The 7,675-nt window shown below is 44.7% G+C and overlaps 1 long non-coding RNA gene across 1 annotated transcript; it reads left to right on the top strand.

Moving 5' to 3' along the window:
- The first annotated feature begins 1,250 nt into the window (after positions 1-1,250).
- On the top strand, positions 1,251-6,206 carry LOC125128789 (uncharacterized). The gene is made up of 3 exons (XR_007135318.1): positions 1,251-1,585; positions 2,929-3,103; positions 5,316-6,206. It is a non-coding gene; the product is annotated as an uncharacterized LOC125128789 (long non-coding RNA).
- The last annotated feature ends 1,469 nt before the right edge of the window (positions 6,207-7,675 follow it).

Here is a 7,675-nt window from a genome sequence, read left to right as displayed (position 1 = left end):
ACCTGGGATATTTCAGAATAAATGTGCTAGCAATTAAATTAATTACCTAGGAGTTCCCATCTTCGCTCAGTGGAGATGAGTCTGACTGGCATCCATGAGGATACAGGTTCAGTCCCTGGCTTTGCTCAGTGAGTTAAGGGTCCAGCGTTGCCGTGATGATGTGGCTCAGATCCTGTATTACTGTTGCTGCGGCTGTGGCATAGGCCGGCGGCTGTGGCATAGACTGGCACCTGCAGCTCCAATTCGAACCCTAGCCAGGAAACCTCCATATGCCCCGGGTGTGGCCCTAAAAAGACCAAAGACCAAAAAAAAAAAAAAGTTAACTAGCTAAAGGTCTTCCATAGAAACTGAGTGGAAAGAAACCTGAGTAGTCTTTGTTGCATAGTCAGCTGTGGAGGAAACCAAGGGAAGGGACTTGGAAGGCCCTTGCTGGGTCCTTCCAGGTGCCAGATGTGGAGGCTGAAGAGACTTATAACAGGCTATGCCTCAATCCACTGGGAAATATCTGGTTTAATCCCCTGTCCCTCAAGAAAAACGTAAAAAATAAAGCATTATATTCTTCAAGACCAAAGCTATCATAATTTCTCCTATACATCTTGTGGATGTTAATTTTACTAAAAAAATTTTTTTAATTAAAAACAGATTTTGGAGTTCCCATCGTGGCTCAGTGGTTAACGAATCTGACTAGGAACCATGAGTATTCAGGCTCGATCCCCAGCCTCGCTCAGTGGTTTAACGATCTAGTGTTTCTGTGAGCTGTGGTGTAGGTCGCAGCTGTGACTCAGATTCTGTGTTGCTGTGGCTGTGGCGTAGGCTGGAGGCTACAGCTCTGATTAGACGCCTAGCCTGGGAACCTCCGTATGCCTTGGGTGCAGCTCTAGAAAAGACAAAAAGACAAAAAAAGAAAAAAACAAATTTTTATTATAGTTGATTTACAATGTTCTGTCAATTTCTGCTATACAGCAAAGTGACTCAGTCATTCATATACCTATATTCTTTTCTTCACATTATCCTCCATCATGTTCTATCACAAGTGATTAGATATAGTTCCCAGTGCTATACAGCAGGACCTAATTGCTTATCCACTCCAAATGCAATAGTTTGCATCTACTAACCCCAAACTACCAGTCCAACCCGCTCCCTCTCCCTCCCCTTTGGCAACCACAAGTCAATTTTTTTTTTAATCTTAAAAATTTATCTTTATTTATTTAGGCCACAGTGTGCAGTGGCTTGATGTGGGATCTCAGTTCCCAAACCAGGGATTGAACCCAGGCCCCAGAGGTGAAAGCAGCCAGTCCTTACCACTTCCCCACCACGGAATTCCCCTGTGGATGTCAATTTTAAAAATCTTGACTATATGAACTTACACTGGCTTCTAAACTACGTAAAGTCTCCATTGGCTTAAAATTGTCTTCTATCCACTTTCTAGAGTCCTGTTTTCTGATATTATTAGTAAGTGCAGCTCTTTGCACTGGAAGATGGCACCGGTGACTCACTTTTTGGAGGGCTGTATCTCTGAGATGCTTCTGTTGGGGAAGGATTTGTACTGTCCACATTGGAAGGTTGCTATTCTTTTCTGTGTAAGGTGAGTGAGTTATGACGGCATTCAAACTTTGAACTCAGCATTGACCCCATGCTGTGTCTAGGTACTAAGGGAAATACTGATGACAGGAAAATGCACTCTGACCCCCAAATGAAATAATTACTTTAAAATGATTACGTCATGAAAAGAGATTCTCAAAAGTTTAATCCTGGAAGGGACATTACAAATCACTTAATAGGAGTTCCTACTGTGGCTCAGCCGGCAGTAACGAGCCTGACTAGTATCCGTGAGGATGCTGGTTTGATCCCTGGCTCAGCTCAGTGGGTTAAGGATCTGGCATTGCTATGGCTATGGGACAGGCTGGCAGCTGCAGCTCTGATTCAACCCCTAGCCTGGGAACTTCCATATGCTTAGGTTGCGACCCTAAAAAAAAGGAAAAAAAAATCACCTAATGTAACCTCATATTTTTGTATTGGCAGGGAGAGCTCTTTGTAAAAAAAAAATATATATATATATATATATATATATATATATATATATATATATATATATATATATTTAAGACAGGCAAGGTTATTAAAGCCCAAAAAGGAATGTGACACGTCCAAAGTCACATTTCTACTAGTAGATTATCAACCCTGGAAGCACATTGATATAACTGGGAGAGTTTTTTTAAAAATTACTGATGCTCGGGCCTCACTGAAGACAAATTAATCCAAATTTCTGGGCCTAGGGCCTAGACGCTGGTACTTTTTAAAGCTCCCCAGGCAATTCAATCTGAAACCGAAGTTGAGAATCACTGGGCTAGGCGAGAACCCAGGTCCTAATGTAACCAGGCAGGACCCTGCGGGGCCTTCTACGGACAGGCCTTTCCCCTGTATTCTCTGCTTTAGCTCCTCTCTGAAGTACCTAGATAACAGTATCTGATGTACATTTCCCGAGTTGTTTTATGCTTATGAAAAAAGAAACAATCCAGAGAGAAGATGTTAACTCTTTGATGACCACAGCACATAGCCTCTAGGCCTCCTGGAGCCTAAGGACTGATAATGCATCCTCCTGTGGCACCACTCTGTTACCTGATCAGCCAGAGGACTGTGCCTGAGCTGATCACTTACCCTGCGGACACCCCTCCCCACCAATCAAACCTGGCTTTTGTTTTTTATTTTTTAATTTATTTTTTCAAACCTGGCCTGTAAAGGGGCTTTACAATTTTGTTTGGGGAGTTCAGAGGGCATGAGCCACTGTCTCCTTGCATTGCCTGCAATAACCTTTCTCTGCTCCAAACTCCAATGATTTCGGTTTGTTTGGCCTCACCGTGCATTGGGCACATGAACTTGCGCTATCACGATTCAGGGCAGTCTCTCCTTCCTCATCCCGGGGCCCAGGAACGACTTGACTAATGGATTGTGGAACTCTTTTCTGCTGCATCTACCCTGGCCTGCTTCTCGTGTTTTCCTTGGAAGCTACCCCCTGTCCTTCACATCTGGGAGACGACCTGAAGCCCAGCTGCACCTGGGCACTGCATCTTGCTTTCTCTAGACAAAAGCATAGAAAATGTTTGTAAGTATTGTTTTGGGAAAACAGCATATTCTCACAGTCCAGGGTATTCATCAATGACTCCACCAGGGCTCTACTGGGGAATTCCAGGGTGAAAGTCCTGGGTTACTCAACTGAGGTTTGCTCAAGCTCACTTTGCAGAAAGCAATTTCTCCTTCCCTTTTACAGAGAATCAAAAAGATCTAGGTTTAGGAGTTCCCGTCGTGGCACAGTGGAAACAAATCCGACTAGGAACCATGAGGTTGCGGGTTTGAGCCCTGGCCTTGCCCAGTGGGTTAAGGATCCAGTGTTGCTGTGAGCTGTGGTGTAGGTCACAGATGCAGCTTGGATCTGGTGTTGCTGTGCCTCTGGCATAGGCCAGAGGCTATAGCTCCGATTGGACCCCTAGTCTGGGAACCTCCATATGCTGCGTGTGCGGCCCTAAAAAGGCAAAAAGACAAAAACAAAAAAAACAAAACATCTAGGTTTGAATCCTACTCTGCTATTTACAACCTATGGGCAAGTTCTTTGTGCCTGTTTCCTCATCTGTTAATAAGAATAATGATAAAACGATTTCCCGAGTCCATCCTTCTTGTCTCTCCTCTGGTTTTGATCTCTAGCGAAGCTGAAATCTTTTTCAGTTTTCTTCATCTTCCTGAATCTCAATTCCCTAGGCTTTTGAGAAAAACTTGTTCTGATGAACAAATCTTTGAGAAAGAAAGGCCTCACTCACTAGTAATTCAGAGTTCCTGTAAATGACCTTCTGAAGACCATGACTAATTATAAAACTTTTTTCTTTTTTCTTTTTTTTTTTTTTTTGCTATGCGTGACATGCAAAATTCCTGGACCAGGGATTGCAACTCGCACCCCAGCAGTGACAAGAGTCACAACAATGATGTGGCCCAAGCCTCAACCCACTGAGCCACCAGGGAACTCCCAAAACATCTTTTCTTGGGTACTTCTAGCCAGAGATGAGCTTTGCAGTCTCCTAACAATTTGGATTTTATCAGAATCCAATTCTATTTAAACCTGAGAGTAAAGGCTGTAGACTGCAGACCAGATGCAAGAGACGGCAGTCCAACAGGCTGGGTCATCATCCAGAGCCACGAGCCTATGTCATGCACAGAAACCATTATGTTTCTAGCTGGAACCAGAGTTTGGTTAGATCTGTGAGGCCAGCTAACACCTCAGAGCTCTCTATTGTTTTTTGGCTGAAATGTAAGTTCCTTCCAGGCTCTCATCTCAACACCGCTCAGCAGCTCTATCCTCTCCTGCACCTGCACCTGCACCTCCCCCTACTGTTGCCTCTGGTCAATTCCATCCCCCACACCCTCTGGGATGCCTGTTTTGTGGTGATCTGCTCATGCCCTCACACTGCCTTAACGTGGCTTTCTTGGGAATGCCTCCCTGAGGTCCTTTCATTCTCAAAATGTGAGATGTAATTCTTCTCCCTCTGAGAGCAGATGCAGACGTGCAGTTCTCCTGGAAGGAAGGCAAAGAGTAACTGAACAAAAATACCACACACATAATATGTGTTACTTGGAAAAACGGTTTCTCATTTTTGTCTCTCAACTGCGTCTTCCAGTTAATTCCATTTCCATCCCCACAGGACTACCCGGGGCAGGTTTCTTTTTTCTTTTCTCTCTCTCTCTCTCTCTCTTTTTTTTTTGTCTTTTTGCCTTTTCTTGGGCCGCTCCCGTGGCATATGGAGGTTCCCAGGCTAGGGGTCGAATCGGGGCTGTAGCCACTGGCCTACGCCAGAGCCACATCAACATGGGATCCGAGCCGTGTCTGCAACCTACACCACAGCTCACGGCAACACCGGATCGTTAACCCACTGAACAAGGGCAGGGACCGAACCCGCAACCTCATGGTTCCTAGTCGGATTCGTTAACCACTGCGCCACAACGGGAACTCCTGTCTCTCTCTCTTTTTTAGGGCCACAGCTGCAGCACATGGAAATTTCCAGACTAGGAGTTGAATCAGAGCTGCAGCTGCTGGCCTACGCCACAGCAATACCAGATCCGAGCCACATCTGTGACCCACACCACAGTTCACGGCAACTCCGGATCCTTAGCCCACTGATCAGGGCCAGGGATTGAACCTGCATCCTCATGGATACCAGTCAGGTTTGCAACCCGCTGAGTCACAATGGGAACTCCGACAGGTTTTTAAATTTAATCCTGCTTCTCCAGTGCAGCCTCAGACCTTACCATGCCATTCCCTATATTTACAGTAAAAATCAAGCCAAAGACATTTAAATGTAATTCTTGAAAGAAAACTTAAGAATCGTCTTCTACAAGAAGGAAGAGCCCTCTTCCCTCCCACTTGAATTTCAGTGTCTGTGCTCTGTACGGATCTTGATTCCTTCTCGCTGAGAGCACTCCTCGTCTCAGGAATAAGTGGTTCACTTCTTTCCTCCACTGGCTGAAAACTTCAAGAGGTAACAGATATCATCTTTTTGAACCCCACACCTCTCTGATCCCAGAATCTGGGCTCTTTCACACAACACACACCCCATCTCCCAATGTATGCCCAGCACAACACTGGATCTACAAAAGGAACAATATTCAAGTATCTCAAGCTGGAAAGAAACTCATATGTCATTGAATCAACTCTGTTTTTATACATGAGCCCAAAGACACAGTGGTTTACTCACAGCACCCCAGAAAATTAATGGCACAACTGTCTCAGGAAGTTTCCTCTGTACCACAAGGAGATCATTCAAGACTTGAAATCTAGTCCCTCAGATGACTGTACAATAAGCACACAAATAATTATAATACAAGGTATTATATGAGAAAAAGTTTGAGAGCAGATGGACAGGGGAGAAATCATATCTTTAGGCTGGGCTGGGGCAGGTCATCAGGATTGTGTGAAATTGTTCTCAACATTTTTGGCCTCAGAACCCTTTTACAGTCTTAAATGATTGCAAATGCCAAAGAGCTTGTTTCTTTGTGGTTATATCTCTCGATATTTATCGTATTAGAAATGAAAACTGAAGACATGAGAAACTATTAAATTAACTTAAATTCATTACACATCGCTTGTTCATATAACCACTAGTCTCAGCAGGAAAGTCTCATGCTCAGAGTGGTGAATAAAGTTTTCCAAAATTTTAACGTTTGCTCGAAGACTTCGATTTTCTCACTGGCAGCAACTACTATCAGTTATTTTTCTGGAGGTGACTCACTTTGTTACTTTTTGAGAAAACGTATGTTAATATTTAAGTCTGACTACTCATAGTTTGTCAGTCTTCTTCTTCTTTTTTTAAATTTTTTCTTTTTTTTTTGTCTTTTGTCTTTTTTGTTGTTGTTGTTGTTGTTGCTATTTCTTGGGCCGCTCCCCCGGCATATGGAGGTTCCCAGGCTAGGGGTTGAAACGGAGCTGTAGCCACCGGCCTACGCCAGAGCCACAGCAACGTGGGATCCGAGCCGCGTCTGCAACCTACACCACAGCTCACGGCAACGCCAGATCGTTAACCCACTGAGCAAGGGCAGGGACCGAACTCACAACCTCATGGTTCCTAGTCGGATTCGTTAACCACTGCGCCACGATGGGAACTCCTTTTTTTTTTTTCTTTTTAGGGCTGCACCTGCAGCATATGGAAATTCCCAGGCTAGGGGTTGAATCAGAGCCACAGCTACACCACAGCCACAGCAACGCCAGATCTGAGCCGCATCTTTGACCTACACCACAGCTCACTGCAATGCCAGATTCCTGACCCACGGATCGAGGCCAGGGATCAAACTTGCAGCCTCATGGATACTAGTTGGGTTTGTTACCACTGAGCCACAATGGGAACTCCTGTCAGTTGTTCTTTCAAGGAAAGATGGATTCCATGAAAAAAGTGGTTTGTTCAGCTCGCAACTCAATTACACAAGTGCTTTTGCGTACTCCCCATTTAGCTACACAGAATATTAAAAAGATATACTCTTGAAGGCTGAAATTAATAAAATTAGTAATTCTTACTGCATTTATAAATGACATTCTTAAGTGAAACCGACTCTCCCTTCCTTCCTTCCTCCCTCCCCTCTTTACTTCCTTCCTTCCTTTTTTTTCTTTTTTGCTTTTTAGGGCCGCACCCACAGCATATGGAAATTCCCAGGCTAGGGGTGGAAATAGAGCTGCAGCTGTCAGCCTATACCACAGCCACAGCAACGTGGGATCCTCGCCACATCTGTGACTTACACCACAGCTCATGGCAACACTGAATCCTTAATCCACAGCGTGAGGCCAGGGATCAAACCCATATCATCATGGATACTAGTCGGGTTCATAACCCCCTGAGCCACAATGAGAACTCCCCAAACTGGCCTTCTCTATTGCAAGTGCATGGTGCCACTGCTTTGAATCATAAGGTGCTAGCAGTTTTACCTATATTTGTACCATTGGTGCAAATGTCAACAAAGTGAAAAGGAGAAAAACACTAATATCTTTTTTTTTTGTCTTTTTGCCTTTTTCTTGGGCTGCTCCCATGGCATACGGAGGTTCCCAGGCTAGGGGTCGAATCGGAGTTGCAGCCGCCAGCCTAAGCCAGAGCCACAGCAATGCGGGATCCGAGCCGCATCTGCGACCTACACCACGGCTCGCGGC

Source organism: Phacochoerus africanus, chromosome 6, assembly GCF_016906955.1.
Source record: "Phacochoerus africanus isolate WHEZ1 chromosome 6, ROS_Pafr_v1, whole genome shotgun sequence".
Taxonomy (NCBI): domain Eukaryota; kingdom Metazoa; phylum Chordata; class Mammalia; order Artiodactyla; family Suidae; genus Phacochoerus; species Phacochoerus africanus.
The sequence above is the reverse complement of the archived record's forward strand: the minus strand, read 5'-3'. Positions and strand labels throughout refer to the sequence as shown.